Source organism: Elephantulus edwardii, unplaced genomic scaffold (genome assembly GCF_000299155.1).
Source record: "Elephantulus edwardii isolate Elephantulus edwardi_28Jun2011 unplaced genomic scaffold, EleEdw1.0 scaffold00330, whole genome shotgun sequence".
Classification (NCBI taxonomy): Eukaryota; Metazoa; Chordata; class Mammalia; order Macroscelidea; family Macroscelididae; genus Elephantulus; species Elephantulus edwardii.
In genome coordinates, this window is record NW_006400080.1 from 2,017,996 (window position 1) to 2,041,988 (window position 23,993).

Consider the following 23,993-nt stretch of genomic DNA (forward strand, 5'->3'; position numbering starts at 1 on the left):
TATTAAATGATCCAGGAAGTATTAAAAGAAGATGGAAGGAATATACTGAGTCATTATATAGAAAGGAATTGGCAGATACAGAGGAATTTAAAGTATATTTGAGTATTAATTGTATTAACAGGACATCTTGTATGCATACAGCTATTATCCTATTGCTCATAGTATGGATGGATCTAAAAATGGTCTTTTTGATGATGCATGTCACACAATTCCTCTTCCCTTTGTAACTTCTAGCATAGTAAATGATTTGTCTGATTCAAAATGACCAATACCAGTGCCTCTCAGGTCACTAATTCCTAGGAACAAGGGAATAATGCATGTTTGAAAATCAGGAAAGGTGTGCCTCAGGCTTCTATTCTTTCTCCACACCTATTAAGTCTGTGTGCTGAACAAATTATTTGAGAAGCTGGACTCTAGGAAGAGGAATGTGGCATCAGGATTGGAGGAAGATTCTGCATTATACAGATGACACAACCTTGCTTGCAAAAAAAGTGAAGTTTTGAATATTTTGCAGCTGAAGATGAAACATTACAGCCTTCTAGATAGATTACATTTAAACATCTAGAAAATTAAAGTCCTCACCACTGAATCAATAGGCAGAATCATGATAGATGGGGGTGGGGTGGGGTTGGATACTGAAGTTGTCAATGATTTCATTTGACTTGAATCCATGATCAAAACCCTTTCCAGCAGTAGTCAAGAAATCAAAAGGCATGTAGCATTGGGGAGTCTGCTGCCCATGCCCTCTCTGAAGTGCTAACAAGCAAGGGTGTCAATTTAAATATTAAGGTACATGTGATGCAAATCATGGTATTTTCAATTACTTCCTATGTATCTGAAGATTGGATGATGATAAAAATCCAGATGCAAAAATTGATATCTTCTTTGAATCAGGGTGTTGATGAAGAGTTTTAATACACCATGGACTGCCAAAAGATGCAAGTCTATCTTGAAATAAGTGTGCTCCCTTAGAAATAAACAAGGTTAAATTTTGTCATGTATATTTTAAGCGCGGTTTTTTTGAGTCACAAGCGACTTGATGGCACATAACAACAACAACATATTTTAAGCATGTTCTGAGGAGAGGTTTATTGTTGTTGTGTATCACTGAGTCAGATCCAAGCCATAGCTGACCTCTTGGTGGATTTTCAGAGGCAGTTAATCGCAAGGGAGGAGATGGCCCATCCTTCTTCCTTGAAGCAGCGGGTGGCCTTAAACTACATGCCTTCAGGATGGCAGCACAGCTTCTTGCCAGTAGGCTACCAGCGGAGCACTTACTGAATGGAGGAGAGATTAGTTCATGGGAAAAGACACCATACTGGGAAAGATAGTGAAATATGGACTGGAATATCTCAATAAGATGCATTGATATGGTCACCATAACACAGGGATGGGACAGGATAAGGTAGGATTCAGCTCTGTTTAAAATTAACTATGTGAGGGAGTCTGTTTGAGGGTCCTGAACATCAGCAGAAACAACCAAAAAATGTGAATATTTATAACTTCCATTGTTTGTAGATGTGTCCCTATTTGGAAATAAGATCTGTGAGCACACTGCCAATTAGTTAATGTGAGGCCATCTTGGAGTCGGTGGATCCATTATGGCTAGAATCATTAAAAAGGGAGAAGAAGAACCACAGCAGAGGAAGACAGATGGAATCCATGCAGATGGAAGACAGTTGTTCTTTTGTTTTTGTTTTGTTGTTTTTAAGATGGAGACAGAGTTATCGTTATTGAGACAGTTGTTCTTTTGTTTTTGTTTTGTTGTTTTTAAGATGGAGACAGAGTTATCGTTATTGAGAAGTTACACATTGGACTACTAGAAAAATTGAGAGAAACAAGAAATTATTTTACCCTGGAGCCTTTCGAGGGAGCATAACCTTGCCCTGGATCTGAAATTAGACTTCTAGCCTCTAACACTGTGAGATAATAAACAAACCCAGAAGCTTTTGTGCTTTGTTATAATAACCCTAGAATCTAATTCAGATTTCTCCCCTGTCCACAGTTTACAAAAGATTAATGGTTAATTGTCCATGCTACCTAGAGAAGGGTCAATATGGTGGTGTCCTGGTTCCTGTCTTAACTTAAAAGAGAAACTTCCACAATATGCAGTGTCCTTGATGTCCTGAAGATGAAGGAGGAGGAGATCCTCAAGTTCCTTGCAGCAGGAATGCACTTGGGTGGCATCAACCTTGACTTCCAAATGGAGCAATACAGCCACGAAAGGGAAAGAGATGGCAACCATAAACCTGAAGAGGACATGAGAGAAGTTTCTGTTGGCTCCTCCACTGTTGCCATTGCAAACCCTGTTGATGTCAATATCTATCCTCCAGGGCTGTGCTGAAGTTTTCTGGTGCTACTGGAGTCACTCCTATTGCCAGATACTTGACTCCTGGCAGATCCAGGCAGCCTTCCTGGAGCCTCATCTTCTGGTGGTTACTGATCCCAGTGTGATCATTGGCTTCTAACAGAGGTGTCTTACTTTAATTGTCCCGCCTCCCCCATTTCTCTGTGTAACAGTTTCTCCTCTATACACTATGTGGACCTGGCTATTCCATGCAACAATAAGGGAGCTCACGCTGCGGGTCTAATGTGGTGGATGCTGGCTCAGGAAACCCTGTATATGTGTGACCCAATTCCCTAGGAGCCCTCCTGGGAGGTCATGCCCACAAGTCTGTATCAGAGATGCAAAAGCATTTGAAAAGGAAGAGCAGGCAACTTCTGAAAAGACTGCTGATAAGTTCCAGGGAGGAACTTCAGAGAGAATGGGCGGCTCCTTCTCTTGAGTTTTCTGCTGCTCAGGCTGAGGTCATTTACCGGGCTGAAGGAGTGCAGATGTCCTCTCTGCCTAGTCAGTAGTTCCCTACTGAAGACTGAAGTGGTCAGCCTGCAATTGAAGACTGGACTGAAACCCCCTTCTCAGGCCATTAAGTGAGGGGGAAAAGCAACCTAGCCATCTTAAACTGTCTTTTCAGGTTTTTTTGTTGCTGTTGTTATATGCCATCAAGGCACCTGCAATTCATGGAAGCCCTATGAACAATAGCTTTGATAGCTCTGTGCTATCTTGAGTCCATGTCACTGTCTCTGGCACATCTACTTCCATTGCCACAGTCACTGCATCAATCCATCCAATTGACAGTCTTTCTATCCTGGGTTGATTCTCCACCCATAAAAGTATAATGTCCTTCTACAAGGACTAGTCCCTCCTGGCAAAATGACCAAAGTATGTAATACAGAGCTTCACAATCCTTGCCTCCAAGGAGCAATCTGGTTTCACCCTCTCTAGCACATACCTGTCCTCTTGGTAGTCAATGATATGTTCAATACTCTTCTCCAGCACCACAACTTAAAGGCATCAACTTTTCTGTCATCTTTAGTCATTGTCCAACTCGCAGATGAATTATTAGTAATTATGAAGACCATATCTTGGATCAGGTGCACCTTAGTCTCTAGACTGACATTGCTGTTCCTTTGCACTCTGAGGAGGTTCCTGACAGCAGACTTTCACAAAGCATTTTGTCTTTTGATTTCCTGGTGGTGGTGGCAAGAGTGTTAATTGAGGGCCCAAGCAAGAGAAAGAGTTAACTACCTCAATCTCTTCTCCATCTATCATGATGCTGCCAATTGTCCTAGTTGTAAGAATCTTTGGATTGTTGTTTTGTTGTTGCTGTTGTTGTTTTTTATGTTGAGCTTCATCCATTTTGAAGGCTGGACTCTTTGTCCTTGTTCATCAAATGCTTCAAGACTTTCTCACAATTTCTGCAAGTATGGTTGTATCATCTGTGTAATGCAGGTTGTTGATGAATCTTCTCCCAATTCTAATGCCACATTCTTCTTCATAGTCCAGCCTCATGAATGATCTGTTCTGAATACAGACCAAAAATGTATGGAGAAAGGTCATTTTCCTGACACTGCTTCTTGATTTTCAACTATGCAATGTCTCCTTTCTCTGTTTATACAAGTGCTTCCTGATCAAGTGTGACGTTTGTACGAGCACAATCAAGTGTTCTGGAATCCCCATTCTTCTCAATGTTAGCCACAATTTGTTGTGATCCATTAAGTCAAATGCTTTGCACAGTCAATAAAACACAAATAGACAGTCTTCTGAAACTTTCTACTTTCAGCTAGAATCCATCTGACTTGCAGTCTTTTAGAAAGGGGAAATAAGGTTGACAGAAAAGAAACAATATGTTCTGCTTTTTTAGAAAAAAAAAAGATACTAATGTCTACATGTTTGTCCAACTGTTTTGCTAACCTTAGTGTCCTAGAAATATGTCCTTATTTAATTTATGGCAACTGAATGCTTACAGCATAATGCAATTACCTTAATAAGAGCTGTTAATACAAAATTTGTGAAATGAAGATGACTTGACACTCATATACCTTAAATTAGACCATTAGAGAGCCGTAGTCTGGCTTTTGTTGTTGTAACAAATAAATTTCACTCAATTTCACCTTAACGCCCTCACAGGAAGAACCAAATAGTCCTGCAGTCACAGCAACAAATGCGAACTTGCCTCCCTGGATGTGCCGTCTCCCACCCATAAATAAAAAATAACCACATTTTCCACCTCTCTGCTCTAAGCTTTGGATGGTTGCAGAGTGGTGGGTTGGGGAGTAAATTCTCATAAAACAGCACACATCGATTTATGCATTTTTCAAATTTGGTTTGGAAGGGAGAAAAAGCTTAATTCCTTTTTCTACTCTGTGTTCTCTTTCTCTTCCAAATTGGTCATTGAAAATCCTGGCAATTATAAAGAAAAAATTGATTGCGCTAACAAAATCCACCAAGAATCTAAGTGAGAAGTTGCTAATTTCTGATGGAGTCATATAAGACTGATGGTTGTCGATGCAACTGAGTCTCTTGACACAACGTGTTTACTCACCTCAGCTTCTCCCTGGCAGGGGGACTTGCCGGTGGCTAAATGCCTTTACTTCATTTTGCCCATTTTGCTGGAGTTATTCATTATTTTCTCCAGGTTGAAATCTTTGGTCCTTTACTATCCTTTATTGGTTTGCTAATAAAAGATCCTCATTAAACTCTTTCTAGACCACTATGTACAAATTAACAAACAATAGCGAAGTGAATTACAGCTGTGATTCGTAGCATGTGCCCATTGTTGTCCATCCAGTAGATTCTGATTCATAACTTTATGCACTTCAGGGTAGAATTGAGCTCCACACAGTTTTCAACTGCCGCAACTTTATAGAAATAGATTATTCGGCCTTTATGCCAGACTGCCATTTGATGGGTTTGAACCTCCAATTTTAGTGTTAGTAGCTAAGTACAAATCATGATACTAAGATATAAAATATAAAAAGTGTCGTCATTAGTTTGTTTTCCATTGTCAAACTGAGTTGCAAATTATTTATCCTCTTGGGTTGTATGCATAGAATTTAAGCTTCTTAAAAAAAATATTTCATTTTAATTATTTTTTAAAAATTTCCATTCATTCTTGTTGCACACTTTCCTCCCTGTCCACCCATTCCCCCAGTTCACAAAGATGCCACAGACATAGGAGTTTGAGAAATCTTGAGTTCAAGAAAGTAAATCAGATGGGTTTCTTTTTATAGAATTTCTCAGAATTTTCAACGCACTAATGTGTAGCATTCATTTTTAAGAAGGGAATTTATTTGACAATGTTGTGTTCTGTCGTCAAGTTGATCCTGACGCATAAAACTTGTAGGACAGTGAAAACTCCTCAGTCAGGTTTTCAAGACCATGATCTTTATGAGAGCAGATTCCCACCTCTTCCGGCCACAGTGAGGCTGGTGGAATTAAACTGCTGACCTTTGCTTAACAGTCAAGTGTTCAATAAATACATCAGTTGTTGCTGCTGTTGTTATGTACAGTCAAGGTACCTGAGACTTAACAGCAACCCTATGTACAGTAGCTCTGAAACCTGCCCTGTCCTGAGCCAGTCTCAGTGATTCTGACACACCTACATCCATTGCCTCAGTGACTGTATCAATCCATTTCATCCAGGGTCTTCCTCTCCTGTGCTGTTCCTCCACTTTTCTAAGCATATGTCTTCTAAGGACTGGTCCCTCCTAGCCAAGTGCCCAAAGTATGTGAGACAGAGTTTCAAAATACTTGCCTCCAAGGAGAAACTTGGTTTCACCCTCTCCAAGACAGACCTATTTGTTTTCTTGGTGGCCCATGGTATGCTCAAGACTCTTCTCCAGCACCAAAACTTGAAAGCATCAATTCTTCTTCTGTATCTTTGGTCATTGAACAGCTCTCTGATTCACAACAAGCAATTGCAGAGATGATGGCCTAGATTAGGTGCAACTTAATCTCTAGACTGACATCATTGCTTTTTAATACTCTGGAGAGGTCCCTGAGAGCAGATATACCCAGTACAATTGGTCTTTTGATTGCTGACTGCTGGTGCCAAGAGTATTGATTGTGGAGCTAAGGAAGCTGTCATTGTTAATAACCTCAATATTTTCTCCATCTATCATGGTGCTGCCAAGTGGCCCAGTGTAAGGACCCTTTATTCCACCACTTAAAAAAAAACTCAATAAAAAATAATAATAAAGAACATCTCTTTCAATACCTACCTGTAGAATTAACTTGGGAAAACAGTGGATTAGAAAACATCTCAATAAAAATCTCAAACTGATCCACCATGTCAGCAGTAGCTGCTAGCTCAGCAGGTTGGGACCCATGGACCTGACTCGACTGCTTTCCTGCCTGAAGCACTATATTAAGGCACTGATGCATGAAGGCCTTGGCCCCTCTGCCTGGAAGCCTCAGCACTTCCATCTGGTGACCCCAGCCCTGCCACTGGACCCCAAAACCCACTCACTGGAGGACTTGGCCCCACTGCCTGGATGCTTCTGGTTTTCCCCTGTACACCCCATCCCCATCACCTGGAGGACCTGCCCCTGTAGACGTGCTGCTGGAATGCTCCTGCCCACCACCTGGAAGCCCCCCTCTGCCTCCTGAAGGACTTGGCTCTACCAACTGGACACCCTGCCACCTGGAGGACTACCTGCTGTTGAACTATGCCAGGGATAACAATATTACTGATGATCCCATTTCCTCTTCCCTCCCAGAGTGTGAGCTGCCTTTAGCCCTAGGGATCTTGGGCCCACCTACCCTAGCTGCAGCAGTTGCCTGACAGAGAAGTCTGTTAACTTACAGGCCATATCTCCCAAAGTGAAGCAAGTCTTCCTTTGAGTCAAAAGTTCAGAGAGAAATCCAAGCAGGGTAGCTAACAACACTCCCTTGGAGCAGTGACTTTCTGACCGAAGGTTTTCAGACGAAGAGCCTGTTAAGGCCTAGGCATGAAAAACTCTACCACAGCAATGTCACAGAAGAAGCAGACTACCTCACACCCGACACAAACCCAAAACAAGATGTCACTCCCCAAAAGTGACACAGTATCAAAGGATATCCTGAAGCCAGAAAGTCTGATGAAACTTTCTGACAACAATTCAAAAGAACAACGAACGATTTAATATTTTCAATGGGTGAAAGACAAACTCAAAGAATTACAGGATTCTTCAAGCAAAATCAAAGAGGAACTTAAAAAAAGTAAAAAAAAAAAAAACAAAAACAAACAATGCAGATAAAACAAATGAGGCATTAGACTCTGGGGGGATAAAGAAACCACAATCCAGAATATGAACACCACTGTTTCAGATGCTGTCAACATGTTAGAGGGTCATATGAACAGAGTTGAAGAGACAGAATACAGAAACAGTGAAATAAAAGACAGAATTGTCACCACTGATCTGCTAAAACAAAAAACAGATTCAAAAAGGAAGGGAAAAGAAGAAGGCCTAAGAATAATACGGAACACCATAAAGAGGAATAACATGCACATAATCAAAATCCCAGAACAGTAAGAAGCAGAACAGGTAAAGGCACTGAAAAAGCTGCGTAAGAATTACTAGAAAAAAATTTTTCCAGGCATAATGAAGAATGAGAGAATATATATTCAAGATGCTGAGCCAACACCATACAGAATAGCCCCCAAAAAGAAAAACGCCAAGGCATATAATAGTCAAATTTCCCAGAACCAAAGATAAGGAGAAAGTTTGAAAGCAGCTAAGGAGAAAGAAAGAGGAACCATAAGGGAAAGAAAATAAGATTAAGTGCCTATTTCTCAGCAGAAACTATGGGAGCAAGAAGACAGTGGAATGACATATATTGAACCCTCAAAGAATACAACTGTCAACCAAGAATATTGTACCCTGCAAAACTGTCCATCAAATATGAAGGAGAGATCAAGATATTCTCAGAAAAGCAGAACCCAAGGGAGAAAAACAAGACCAGAGACTCAGGAAACACTAACAGAGATGTCACAGAAAGGAGAATAGACCAAAGTTACCAGCAACAACACAAAAAAGTACTCAACAAAATGATAGCAATAAAACCTTGCCTCTCACAAATTACACTCAATATGAATGGTTTAAATGCACCACCGAAGAGAAAAAGAGTAGCAGATTAGATCAAACAAACAACAACAAAACCTCATCAATATGAGAGACACACTTGAAAATCAAAGATAAAAAAATACTAAAAATAAAATGGTGGGAAAAAATTATACCAAGCAAATGGCAACCAGAAAAAAGCAGGAGTAGACATTCTAATCTCTGATAAAATAGATTTCAATACAAAAACCATTTTAAAGGACAAGGAAGGTCACTACATAACACTTAAAGAGTCAATAAAAGAAGAGGACATAATACTAATACATATCCATGCACCAAATGATAGAGCAGCAAAATATACAAAGCAAACATTAACAAAATTTTTAAAAAAAATAGACAACACTACTATAATAGTAGGAGACTTTAATACATCACTTTCAAAAAAAGATACAACTACCAGAAAGAAGCTCAACAAAGATGCTGAAGAATTAAACCACATAATATGCCAACTCAATCTTATAGATATATACAGGCTTATGCACCCAAAATAAGAGTGCAGTATACCTTCTTCTTCAATGTGCATGGACCATTCTTTCTCCAGAATAAATCACATTTTAGGATACAAGGGAAGCATCAGTAAATTTTAAAACATAGAAACAATACAAAGCAACTTCTGAAACCACAATACCACAAAATTAGAAATAAAAACAAGATAATAAGGGAGAAAAAACGTACATTTGGAAGTTACAACCTAGCTTGAACATAAGTAGGTAACAGAAGAAATTAAAAATAAAAAATACAATTAAAAAGTTTCTTGAAACAAATAACAATGAAAACACAACTTACCAAAACCTCTAAGAACAGTCAAAGCAATAATTAGAAGCTCATTTTTAACAATAAGTAAACACATAAAAAGGCAAGAAAAATGATAATTGATACTCTTACCAAACATCTCCAACAAATTGAAAAAGAACAGCAAGAAAACCTGACACCCTTTTAAGAAACCTGAAATTATAAAAATTAGGGCAAAAATAAGTGAAATAGAAAACAGAAAAACAATTGAAACCACCAACAAAACTAATAGTTGGTTCTTTGAAAATGTCCAAAAAATCAGCAAACTACTAAAAAAACTAAGAAAGGTACAATAATCTAAATAGGAGATGAAAAGGGCAATGTCACAACAGAACCAACTAAAATAAAAAGGTTAACAATGGACTATTATGAAAAACTATGCTGAAACAAATATGAAAACAGAAGAAATGACAAATATTTAGAAACTCACAACCTACGTAAAATGACACAGACTGAAATAAAACACCTGAAAAGACCCATTACAAAAGAAGAAATAGTAAAGGTGATAAAACAACTTCCAACAACAACAACCAAAAAAAAGCGCCCTGGACCAGATGGTTTTACAAGTGAATTTTATCAAACATTCAGAGAAGAATTGTCACAAATTCTACAAAAAATAATTCAGAAAATAGAAAAAGATAGAAATTTCTTAGAATCATTCTATGAAGCAAACATATCCTTGCTACCAAAGTCAGGTAAAGGCATCACTAAAATAGAAAACTATAAGCCCATATTTCTCATGAGCATAGTAGCAAAAATCCTGAATAAAATCCTGGACGATAGAATCCAAAATTACATTAAAAAAAATAGTTCACCATGACCAAGTGGGATTCTTAAGAGGTAGGCAAGAAAGATTCAGCACAAGAAAAACAATCAGTGTCATTTACCACATTAACAGAGCAAAGAACAAGAACTATGTGATCCTAACAATATGCAAAAAAGGCCTTTGATAAAATTCAACACCCTTTCCTGATTAAAATACTCAACAAAATAGGAATAGAGGGGGATTTCCTTTAACATAGTTAAGAGTATGTATGCAAAACCAAGAGTTAACATTATTCTCAATGATTAAATTAATTCTCCAAGATTAAAGGCATTCCCTTCGAGAAGAACAACTAGGCAAGGATGCTCACTATCACCTCTCCTATTGAATATTATATTGGATGTCTTAGCAATAGCAGTAAGACAAAAGGAAAAAAAAGGAAATAAGAGGTATCCAAATTGGCAAAGAGGAGGTAAAATTGTCTCTAAATGAAATGATATTATAGTATACACAGAAAATCCTAAAGACTCAATGAGAAAACTACTTACTGGACATAGTTGAGCAAGTCAGCAAAGTAGGAGGATACAAGATCAACATACAAAAATCAGCTGGCTTTCTGTACAGTGACAAAGAGAATAAAGAACTAGAGCTAAGAAAAACAATACCCATCACAATAACTAATCACAAGATTAAATATTTGGAAGTAAATCTAACTAGAAAAGCAAAAGACCTATGCAAAGAAAATTACAAATATTACTACAAGAAACAAAAAGAGACTTAGAGAAATGAAAGAATATACCAGGCTCTTGGAAAGGAAGACTCAATATTGTGAAAATGACAATTCTACCAAAGGCAAGCTGCAAGTTCAATGCAATGCCAGTACAAACACACCAATTCCATTCTTCAACGAGATAGAAAAGGCAATTTCCAATTTCATCTGGAATGGAAAAAGACCCCAAATAAGAAAAATACTCCTGAAAAAGAGAAACAAGGTAGGAGGCATCTCACTCCTTGATCTACAATCCTACTACACTGCAGTGGTAACCAAGACAGTGTGGTACTGGTATAATGATAGACATATAGATCAAGGGAATAGAATTGAGAACCCAGAAATCAGCCCATCCACCTATGGTAAACTGATTTTTGACAAGGAGATGAAATCAGTTAAATGGGGAAATGAAAACCTCTTTAACAAATGGTGTTGGTAAAATTGGAAAACTCCCTGTAGAAAACTCAAGCAAGACCCACACCTCACACAATATACAAAACCCAACTCAAAATGGATCAAGGACCTAGGGGTAAAATCAAGGACTATAAACTTCATCAGAGAAAAATTTGAAAGAACTCTAGAAGCCCTAATCTACAACATCAACAGTCTCTCAAGAATCATGAAAAACCTACACTACAACCAGGAGGGAATAAATTAGATGAGTGGGATCTTCTAAAAATAAAATCCCTATTGTTGTTGTTGTTGTTGTTGTTGTTGTTGTTATGTGCCATCGAGTCGTTTGCGACTCATAGCGACCCTATGTACAACAGCCCTAAACCCTGCTCTATCCTGTGCCAATCTCATTGCCTCTGACAAACCCATCCTGAGTACCCCAGTCACTGAATCAATCCACCTCATAGAGGGTCTTCCCCTCCTGCGCTGTCCCTCCACTCTACCCAGTATGATGTCCCTCTCTAAAGACCTGTCTCTCCTTACAACATGTCCAAAGTATGTCAGACGAAGACCCAGAATCCTTGCCTCCAAGGAGCAGCCTGGTTTAATCCTCTCTACGATGAATCTGATTGTTTTCTTGGCAGTCCATGGTACATTCAATACTCTTCTCCAGCACCACAGCTCAAAGGCGTCAATTCTCCTTCTATCCTCCCTAGTCATTGTCCAACTCTCTGATGCATAACAAGTGATTGCAAAAACCATGGCCTGTATCAGGCGGACCTTAGTCTCCAGACAGACACTGTTGCTCTTGAGTATTTTGGAGAGGTCCCTAACCACACACTTTCCCATTGCAATTAGTTTTTTTGGTTTTTTTTTTTTATTTCCTGGCTACTGGTGCCGAGAGTGTTGACCGTGGAGCCGAGCAAACTGAAGCTGTGAACAATCTCAATCTCTTCGCCATACATCAAAAAAACTTCTCCAACAGGGTTAAAAAGGAAGCCACAGAATGGGAAAAATATTTGGTAATGGCATGTCTGATAAGGGACTTATATCTAGAATTTAAAGAATATACCAGCACATCAATAAGATAAAGATAAACAACTCAATTGAAAAATGGGCGCAGGATATGAACAGACATTTAGCTAAAGAAGACATTCAGATGGAGAAGAAATACATGAAGAGATGTTCAAAATCCCTAGCTGCAAGAGAGATACAAATCAAAACAACTGTGAGATATCATCTCATCCCAGTAACAATACCAAAATTCAACAGAGCAGCAAACAAAAAATGTTGTAGAGGCTGTGGAGAAATTGGAATCTTTATTCACTGTTGGTGGGAGTGTAAAATGTTGCAACCAATATGGAAGGCAGTATGGTGCTTACCTCAAAAAGTTGGAAATAAAAATACAATTTAACCCAGCAATTGCATTACTAGGAATATACCCTAAAGAAACCAGAACTGTCATCAAACAGATATATGCACACCCATGTTTATTGCTGTGTTGTTCACAATACCAAAGAGATGGAAGCAACCCAGTTGTTCATTAACAAATTAATGAGTTGAGAAGCTGTGGAATATTTGTACAATGGAATACTATGCAACACTGAAAAACAAGGAACTAATAAAATATTATACTAAATGGGTGACATTGGAGGACTTTATGCTGAGTGAAATATCTCAGTCACAAAAGGACAAATAATGCATAATGCCACTGTTATAAAACATGACATGAGGGTTGAGGGAAACTAAGAAAAGAGGGTATAAATGATGAACACTGCATTGCCAGAAAAGTGTTGAACATGCCATCTGCCAGGAGAGCAAACAGGTTGTTCTGAAGTGGGAGAAACTGAGTCTCTTCTTGAAGGCAAGGATTTTGAAGCTCCTTCTGACTTACTTTGGGCATGTAGCCAGGAGGGACCAGTTACCCATCACACCTAAAGGGTGGAGGGACAGTGCAGGACAGGAAGACTCAAGATGAGATGGATCAACTCAGTGACTGGGATAAGGGGATTATGTGTGTCAGAAATGATGAGACTGGCTCAGGATAGGGCAGGATTCAGATCTATTGTACACAGGGTTGCTGTGAGTCATAGGTGACTTGACAGCACATAACAACAACAATAACAACATTATTAATTTTAATGAAAATTCACAGGGATTTTGGATGTCCATTTATTCATTGTTGAACTTTTACTACCAGGAGAGGATAAAATAGATGAATGGGACCTTCTAAGAATCAAGTCCCTATCCACATCCAAAAACTTCTCCAACAGGGTAAAAAGGGAAGCCACAGACTGGGAAAAAGTATTTGGTAATTACATGTCAGATAAAGGACTTACATGTAGAATTTTTAAAATACTTGAGCACTGTAACCAGATGAAGGTAAACAACCCAAATGAAAAATGGGCACAGGATATGAACAGACACTTCACCAAAGAAGACATTCAGATGATCAACAAACACATGAAGAAATGTTCAAAATCCCTAGCTCTAAGAGAGATGCAAATCAAAACAGCTATGAGATATCATCTCACCCCAGTAAGAACAGCAAAAGTTAATGAAACAGCAAACAAATGCTGGCGAGATTGTGGAGAAATTGGAACCCTTATTCACTGTTGGTGGAAGTATAAAATGGTGTAACCACTGTAAAAGGCAGTGTGGTGCTTTCTCAAAAAGTTGCAAATAGAAATACTATTTGACCCAGAAATTCCTCTACTTGGAATATACCCAAAAGGAACCATAACTGCCACCCAATCAGATATACGCACACCCATGTTTATTGCGGCTTTGTTCATAACAAGGAGTTGGAAACAACCTAAGTGCCTATCAGCAAACGAATGGACAGAGAAGCTGTGGTATATTTACACAATGGAACACTACACTGCATTGAAAAAGAAGGAACTCATGAAATATTCAAAATGGATGACCCTGGAGGACATTATGCTAAGTGAAATATCTCTGTCACGAAAGGACAAATACTGCATAGTGCCACTTTTATAAAATGGCACTGTCATAAGGGTTGGGGGAGGAGACTGAGAAAGATGGGATACGTTATGCATACTGCATTGAAACAGATGAGAGAGAGAACTGTTTAAAAGGGATATATGATTAGGTATTACTGTCATAACAAGAGTCCAGAATGAAGGCTGCACAGTGGAGTGGACTTAGGGGGAGCGACTGTATAACAATGAAATAATTTTTCTTTTACTTTTCAAAGTGTATATTATTTTATAATTGGAAATGTAAATATCATCTTAAGATCGTATTTGTTCAAGTAAAAACAATGATTTCAGTAACAACTGAGTTGTGTTCTCAGTGTGATTGAAGCCCTGAGATAGGACTCAATTGCCTAAAGCTAAGGACTGACCTGCAATCTCCCCAGAATCTAAAGTCATACCGGCTCCTCTGACTCACATATGTTGAAAGATGTTCACTAACTGGTTTGGGTGGGGGGCAGAGGGGAGTCGATCACCTGGCATTACTTCCAATGCATCTTAACCCACAAGTATAAGTACCCAACTCCCCAAGTCCAGGAAGTTGGGGGTCTGTTCTATCAATGCAGGAGGATAAATTGTACTGATAAATTGTGATATGCCTAGATTTCTACCCTGTCCCCTTTCTCAGAAATGAATACACAATTGGATGCAAAAAGTCCCCAAAATTACTCTGAACCCCAGCCCGATATTTCCCTTTCTCTCTTTACCAGAGTTCAAGCCCAGGAACACGCTAGAGTTGGGCCCACCTCAGGGGTCTATGGGCTAATGGGAGGCGGACCGGGCTGTCCAATCGGGTAAGCGCAGAGCCACAGGTCAGTTGAGGTCTTTACTGAGGCTGGTTAAAGTGAAGCAGTGGTTTTGCAGCGGACACAGTATCGAAGTTCGCCATGGTAGGGCCCAGGGGCCAGGCAGAGTCCTCCTTCCGGACGTAGGGAACTCACCCACACCCCATGGGACTGCAGGGCAGTCAAGGTGGCCTGGAGAGTGTCCTTCCCGTGAGGGGCCCAGCGGACGGGGTGTTAGGTCCTAGAGGCGCCTTGAGGCCGGGGCACCACAGTTCAGGTGAGAGAGGACACAGAAAGTGTCTACGGATGCAGGAGCTCAGACACTGGCTCTCTGGCCCTGTGGGGCTTGAGGGCAGCCGTGACCCTGAGGAGGACTGTGGGGAAAGCGAGGGTAACAAGTGGCCTGTGTGTCGTTCCCCGCCCGGTGATCTTGGTTTTTTTCGAGTTGGGGGGTGGCCGCAGCCACATCTCCGTTAGCGTTCCACTTGCTGGAGCCCACACCGCGAGCGCGCCCTAGCGATAGTGTTTAAGAGACTTTTCAGATGACACCTCACGAGGCGGCCTCGTGAGGGGCTGTGGTAGCTTCGTGGTAAGTTGTGTTGCCAATGCCAAATTATAAGGTTCGAATCCATCAGCTGCTCCGTGGGAGGATAGGCGGTCCACTCGCAGTGCTATTTACGGCCTCTGAAAACCAGCTGGAGGGTCATTTGTGAGTTGATTCTCAGTGGATGGTACACAACGACAACGACAACAGCGGTGGACTAGTGGTTGGAAGTTGCACTGCAATTGTAGAGGCTAGAGTCCTCCAGCTGATCCTAGGAGAAGGATGGGCAGGCTCCAGTGCACTTTCCTGGTGGCCCTAATTCAGTAGAAAAGACCAGATTCCAGTACCTGAGAGGAAAAGCAATAGTGTTGGCTTTCAGAGACACACTTCTGGTCACAAGGTCCCTCTACAAATATTAAAAATTACTATTTTTATCCATCAACACACAAATGGATAGCGAAGCTGTGATATATTCACACAATAGAATACTAAGCAGCACTGAAAAGCAAGGAACTCATGTAGTATTACACAAAATGGGTGACCCTGGAGAACATTGTGCTGAGTGAAATAATCTAAGTCACAAAAGGATAAATACTGCATAATGCCACTGTTATAAAACAGGACTGACATGGGAGCTTGGGGGAAACTTAAAAAAAAAAAAGTAAATAATGAACACTGCATTGGAACAGATCAGGGAAAAATTGTTTAAAAGGATTATATTAGTATAGATTATTTGCATGCTAACAGTCCAGAATAAGAGGTACATAGCAAAGTGGACTGGGCGTGGAAGGGAGGAAATTGTACAACAATGAATGATTTTTTATAAAGAGAAAAGCGAACTTGGGGGGAGGGTTGGTAGGAAAATGTGCAACAATAATTAATGAAAATCCAGATTTTCTGTAAACTTCAGTTATCACAAAACTTATTTCAAAAATTTCTATTTTTAGCAACCAGGCATATAGTTAATTCTTACCCATGGAAATGAATGTGTTAGAGACCAGCTCTATAGGATTCTAGGCTGTAATCTTTATCAGAACAGATTGACACCTAGGTCTTTATCACACAGAGCTACTGGGTAAATTCAAACTGCCAGAATTTTCGGGTGCAACTCAGCACTTAACCATTGTGCTAGTAGGGCAACTTTAAGAACCTCAAAAAGTCTGTCTTTCTTGATATGGGCTAATAGGTACCAGGATATCATCAAGGTTTAGATCGTTGTGATTCACATAGTCCACTCCATAGCATGTAAACAATAAGATTTAGAAGTCACTTCACAAAGGTACAGGGGTTTCTGCCGTCTCAGGAAATAAAGTTCAAGTATGCTGGCAATATTCTGAAGCACTATTAAAAATGTTAATTTATAATGCTTAGCATACTATGTACTTCCAAATAGCTTGGAAGATGAATGAGTTTCCCTTCTGAGTTCTGGTTGACCTCCATCCATGTGGGCAGGCAGGTGTCCAGCCTGCTGGGAGCTGTGTTGCCTGGAACATGGAATTCAGCGTGGTGGCCAGATGCCAAGTGACAAAACCATCAGTGGCGGGGATGACTCGTTCAACACATTCTTCAGTGAGACCGAGGCTGGAAAGCACATGCCAGGATGGTGTTTGTGGACCTGGAGCCCACTGTGATTGGTAGGTCCTCGGGCACAAGGTGGTGGTTCACCTGGGCAGTGGGGGAGCTGAATAAAGCCCCTCCTGTGTCCAGGGCCCTGTTTGATGGCAACGATTGAGGAGTGCAGGTTAGCTAGAAGATGCAGCTTCTAACTTAGAAAAGCTGACCCTGAGAGGAAAGGCTGCTGTATTGGCAGTAGGATGGACTGATGGTGGCCCCTCCTGATTGCCTCCTCCAGGGTCAGCTGCATCCATAGCCTTGCCTGAATGAAGGGCAGTGGGTGCTGGTTTGCCCTTAATCCTGTGCACACTCATGCAACACACTGGGTCTCTCTCTTGAGAATAAAAATATAACTAGGAGGTTCCTTTGGTTCTTTCCAATTAGATGCCCAAGGTGATCTCCAGCAAGTGCTGTAATGAAAGCAACTTTGAGAGGCCACCCACAGGTGACAGAATGTCCCTTCAAAGCTGGCGGGACCACAGCCACATAGGAAGCCCTGATGAAACTACCTACCTGCCAGAAATCATGGTGGCCCAGCTGTCTGGCATTTAAAGGATTTTTAAAAACATTCTTTAATGCAGCAACAGCTGTGAGAAATATAGGACTTAGGGGTGAATATGTGTGAGAAAGTTAGCTAGCTGTATTTCCCTCCAGATAAACTGAGCCTGCTGCCTTTTTTGCTGTGAGCTTTCTGGCTACAGGACCATGAAGTCAGCTTGCTGTAGTACATGACACTTGAAATGGTATTTGACTTGGTGATTGCACAAGCACCTTTTTTATAGGTCACTAACATTGCTGACCAAAGAGGAATAGCCTGAGGTGATGGAAGTGACTAGATCCCCAATCTGCCCACCATGAAGAGCACAGGAAGCATTTGCGGCTCACAGAGCACTGGGTCTCTGTAGATGAAGAGCACACAGGGACCTACTACTGGCAGCTCTTCCACCCAGAGCAGCTCATTACAGACAAGGAAGACACAGCCAGTAACTGCCAGAGGCCATTACACCGTTGGCAAAGAGATCGTAGACCTGGTGCTGGACAGGATCTGCAAACCTGTGAGAAGAGGGTGCTGAGTAGGCCTTGTGCCAGTGTGGTCCTGGGCAAGAGGGTAGGCCTGTGAGTGGGAGGTCGTTTTGGCAAAGCCTGGGCTGGAATTAAGTCCACGTGTACTTGTAGTGGCCTTTCTATAAAGTGTGTCTTGGATGGCATCATGACTCGGTGTCTCTTTTGCCTGGGTGCCTGTACTGCAGAGGGACCGGAGTAGTGACGCTCAGTGATGGCTTTGAAGGTGCAGCTCACCTTGTCTGCTCTTCCCCAGGTGGTTCTTTGCAGGGGCCTGCAGCGCTTCCTCATCTCCCACAGCTTTTGGGGCTGTCACCGACTCAGGCTTTGCATCTCTGCTCGGAGCGGCTCTCAGTGGACTATAGCAAGAAGTCCAAGCTGGAGTTTGCCATTTACCTGGCACCCCAGGTCTCCACGGCCATGGTCGAGCCCTACACCTCCATCCTGACCACTCACACGACCCTGGAGCATTCCGACTGTGCTTCTGTGGTGGACAATGAAGCCATCTATGACATCTGCGGGCGCAACCCCGACATTGAGCAGCCCACGTACACCAACATCCCACCGTCTCATTGGGCAGAATGTGTCCTCCATCACTGCCTCCCTGTGGTTTGATGGGCCCCTAAATGTGGACCTGATGGAGTTCCAGACCAATCTGGTCCCATACACTCGCATCCACTTCCCCTTAGCCACCTATGCCCTGTCATCTCTTCCGAGAAGGCATACCACAAGCAGCTGTCTGTAGCTGAGATCACCAATGCCTGCTTCTAGCCGGACCACCAGATGGTCAAGTATGACCCTCGTCACAGCAAGTACATGGCCTGCTGCATGCTGTACCAGGATGACATGGTCCCTAAAGATGTCAACGCGGCCATCGCTACCATCAAGACCAAGCGTACCATCCAGTTTATGGACAGGTGTCCAACTGGATTTAAGGTAAGAGTGAGTGGTAGTTGTACCTCACAGAAAGAGGCTGCTCTGTGAGATAGTGTTGTTCTTTGGGGAGATAGTCCCTGTTCCATGGCCACTAGGTTCTTTCTTTCTTAAACATGAATGAACTAGAGTGAGAATTTTATTCAGTTTTGCCTTTTGAGCTTTCCTGCACTGTAACTATGTAAGTGTAGCAGCCCTGGTAAACATTTTCTCTGGACCTTTTTTTTTTTAATGCTAAAATTAGATGGGTACTTTACTCTTGTGAAATTTACTGCCTCTGAAAACCCTCTGGTGGGTCAGGTCAGATGTAAGTTGGGTTCCCACTTGCTGGTATATAACAGCCATATTAAATTATGAAACATGAGTTTATCACAGACATATAGACATTTTCAAGGCAATTTTTTATCACATAAATAATGTGTATATAAACTGATAACTTCCACTGAATCTTGGTTCATTTCAGTTGAAATAAATCCAATCCAATTGAAAGTCATAAAGGATTGTTGACTTAGTGAGGACTCTCGCTAATGAAGTCATCTTGTTTTTCTCTTGGTAAACCTAGAAATTCAGACCTGATGTTGCTGAAAACATCATTTGCCACAGCCTTACATATGATATTATATGTGTTAGAAATCTGGCACTTCATGGTTTTCTCCAGGAGTTGATTCTTACCTGTCACCATTTTTTTTTTCTCACTTGGACCTATGCTTCCTTGGGCTTCTTCTGCCTCCTGCTCTGATTTGGACCTCTCCAAATTCTTGAGCAGTGGTGTCAGTTTAAATTGTGTTTGATTGAGGCCATGGTCTTTTCAATCATTTGCTATGCATCAGTGAGGTGGACAGTGAATAATGTTAACAGGACAAAAACTTTGGGCTGTGGTGTTGGAGAAGAGTGCTGAGTTATCCCGTGAATGGCCAAAAGAGCCCCCACAGTGGTCCCTGTGGGCGACCTGGCCACGGTATAGCAGGCCGTGTTGTGCGTGCTGAGCAGTACATCTTTGCCAAGGCCTGGGCATGCCTGGACCACAAGTTTGACCTCATGTACGCCATGCGTGCCTTTGTGCACTGGTACCTAAGCAAAAGCAAAGAGGAAAGGGAGTTCTCCAAGACCCAGGAGGACCTGGCAGCTCTGGAGAAGGATTTTGAAGAGGTGGGCATCGACTCTGTAGAAGCAGAGGGTGAGAACGGGGAGGTATACTAGATGGAGTGCACCAGGCAGGTCTATCTTCACCTCCATCAGGCCACCCTGCCTCCTAGTGTGGCTGTGGCCAGGTTCAAGATTCCCATGATTAAAGGGTCTATGTTAAGCTCTTTGTCTTCTGTCAAGATTTTGGGGCAAAGCTGGCTCTGTTGGCTGGGGTGGGGGTTGGGGTGTGGACCCAGATGCAGCTGCACTGTTATCTTGGCGACTGTGGCACGAGTCAGACCTGAGCGTTGACACCATGGGAAATGGCTGGTGTTTAAGACATCAAAAAATCCCACTGCTGTCAAGTACACCCAGAATCAAAGTGACCCTCCACTGGGTTTCTTTATGGGAGGAAACTGCCCACTTTTCCTCTAAAAAGCATCTGTTATGTGTTGTGCGTCAAGTCAGAGCTGACTCTGAAAACCCCTTCAGCATGTTTTCAAAGACTGCTCATCCTTTTGCAGAGCAGTTGGTGGAATTGAACTGCATGCCTTTGGGATTGCATCATAGCTGCTTATCACCAGGCCTCCCTAGAGAAGTAACAGGTAGATCCAAACTACTAACTTTGCTTTCAGCAGCCTGACATATTATGCGCTAAAGGGCAGACCCACTACATTCAAGGAAAACCAAGTTAGGATTTCAATGGTCTTTGCTGTGTTTTGAAATTCTACATCCATAGGATTTGCTGACTAAAAAGCTTCAAATGGAGTGTTGATATCTGCAGCTCCTGAACAGAGTAAGCTCACACATGGCTGGTGGGCAGGCATGAAACCCCTACAACCCTGGGTCCAATGTGTAATGTCAGGATATTTCATTCTGAAAATGAAAGCTCTTCTTTAGTTCCCTCTCCTTGAATTCTCTCTGATATTTATGGTTCTGCAGGTCTGTGCCACAGGTTATAGCAAAAATGACCCAGTGGTTCCATGATAATTTAAAAGAGAACTTTCTCCCCTCTGTGCTCAAAAGTGTTGCCATCATGGTCATTGTACCTCAGCACTCTAATCCTGCAGAGAACTTTAGGTGCCACCTAAGACCAGTGGTCGTTAGCACCTACTCATTAGTGACTCGTTAGTACAGAATGAAACCTGCCTGATCAGCTCCACCCTCATAATCTCTGCTGTGCAGTCACTGTATCAGTCCATCTCAGTGAGTGTCTTTCTGTCCTCTGCTGAACCTCTCCCTTTCCAAATAATTTCCTCCAGGGAAAGGCTCCTCCTGTTAACATGCCCAGTTATGTAAGACTTCTCACCTCCCTTGCTTTAAGGAATACTCTTACGACTTCTTCAGAGACAGATTTGTTTGTTCTTTTCACAGTCCATGATAAGAGTCAAAGTACTTCACCAGCATCACAGATGAACGTCATCAATTCTTGCATCTTCCTTATCCATTCAACTTACACATGCATTAGGAGTAAATGAAAATATCATGGCTGGGGTCAGGTGACTGTTAAACTTTAAAGGGACATCCTTGCTCTTTAGTACTTTGAAAGAGGTCCTTAGCAGCAGACCATCTGAATGCATCTTCCATGGGCATTGATCCAAGTAAAATGAAATCCTTGATAACATCATTCTTCTCTCCATTGATGATGATTTTTATTGGTTCACTTGTTAGCTCCTATGAAACCAGCCCTAACTCATCGCAATCCTGTGCAGCCTGGTACAAGACCACCCTCATAATGGCTGGAGACTGCAATTTCATGCGGCTTCTTGGGGCTCTTCTTCATCTCTCCAGGCCTTTTTTTCTAGTCTCAGTCTCGTTCCTGCATAGAAACCTGTTCAGCAGCACAGCAACACACAAACCTCTGGATAGATGGGGCCCACTACAAGAGGTGTGTTTGCTGGGATTTGAACCCAGATCTACCATTAATGAGGTGTGAATCCTACCACTAGCCACCCTCAGATGATGTGGGTATGAGTGAGTTGATTTTAACCCATAGCCACTTTTTGTGAGACCTGAAAGTGAGTTCCAGAAAGGGCAGGTGTACTTCAGGGCCCAGACCCAGAGCTGCTACCCGTAACCCTTCACTATTAGTGAAGGTAACAAAAACACTTTGACCAGAAGGTAACAAAACAAAGTAAAGGTAACAAAACCCTTTGTCCAGAGCCTTGGGTTTTCAAAAAGGTTTATTATCAACTGTAAGAATGGTGGTATAAGAAGCCACTTCTGCCTTGCTCCTCTTAAGTGCTGCCTCGAGTGGGGCTCTTCCTGGACTCACCCTCCTTGGGCAGCCTGGTGACAATAGGCTCTCTTGGCATCCTCTGGCCAGCTCTCTCCCGACTGCTCCATTCTGCCAGGGCTGGAGTTGCACCAAGTGTGGCACTGCCTTTGTTTCTCCCTGAGTAGAACACAATTACAGCTGCTAGGTACCAAGACAACCCTGTACTCAAAGACCAGCAAGAACACCATTGTCCTGGAACAACATTTGTATATTGTTTCAGAGCTGGGTCACAGGTACAGGCAGCATGACAAAGAGATGTCCTTTAGAGGACAAGCAAGGTATGAAGAATGGTTGGGGCAGCTGAAGCTGTGGGTTGGGTCCAGAGAGGAAGTCTCCTCAATGTACCTGGCCACTCTGTACACCTGTCTTAGGTTTGTGACAGCTGGCTGGGGAGGGAAGCTCAAGATCAGGGCCACCTGGAGTTGCTGCAGGACTGGAAGGAAGCCTTCCAGGTGCGCTTACAGCCTCCAGAACAGTCACCCACACCACCTCCACACTGCCCCAAATACCTGTGAGCATGAGCTACATCCTCACTGTCCCAAAGACCTGTGGGCTGGAGCCATCCCTGCACTGCCTGGGGGACCTGTTGCAGGAAGCCCCTCTGCACTGCCCCAAATACCTGTGAGCGGAAGCCCCCTCTGCACTGCCCCAGGGGTCTGTGGCCAGGAACCCCCTCCCCACTGTCCCAAGGTCTTGAGGGCATGAACCAACTAGGGTGACAATCATGTTTCAGATTCTTATATTTAAGTTTTAGAAGCTCTTTTTCCTACTTTAAACACTTTCACCACCTTTTCTGTTACATAAGGGAGATTGTGTTAAGAATCTCTTGTTTATTAGTTTCAGTCTACTACTAGTCATTGTTGATCAGTAACTACTGATTCTCGTAAAATTTGTCATAAAGGACAAATAGGGAAGGTATTATTTCATCCCAGGCTCTGTGTAATAGAGTGCTTCAGGCCTATCCCAACCATATCAGCTCTACCTGCTGCACTGGGGTCTCTGACTAGGGGAAGCTGGTTGAGATTCAGCCTGCTGGGGAGGACTATGCCATTAATGAATCCTGTTACCCCTTAGCTCACATTCTTTCAACTGTGTAGTCAGTGGATATATCTTTTCTGCTGCAAAGTACAAGTTACATTTGGGCTTCAGGAAAGGGCCAGCTGCTGGACCTCATGGCAGTATTCCTCTAGACTCCCTTTGACTTTGACTCACAGACTTGGAACTGCCCTGGTTATTACTGAACTGCATTTTAAAAAGCTGGCTTTCCTCTTCAGTCCTTGCTCTTTGAGCTGCCATGAGGATGGTGAAAAATATCTGAAATGATGTGAAGCCAGAGCTTTATTGGAAAGAAGGGGCTTCTCTTGGACTGTCAGGATCCAGAGGAGGGATCAGACATGCTAGAAATACCAATATTATAGAGGCTCAACAATCTACTTCTAAAAACTTTGGATCTTAATATTGTCCACTAGAGTGCTGGCACCAGTAGTCGGGAAA

The 23,993-nt window shown here is 42.0% G+C and overlaps 1 pseudogene; it reads left to right on the top strand.

Annotated features, from left to right (window-relative positions):
• Window positions 1–16,956: 16,956 nt before the first annotated feature.
• On the top strand, window positions 16,957–23,014 carry LOC102861594 (annotated as a pseudogene).
• Window positions 23,015–23,993: the final 979 nt, after the last annotated feature.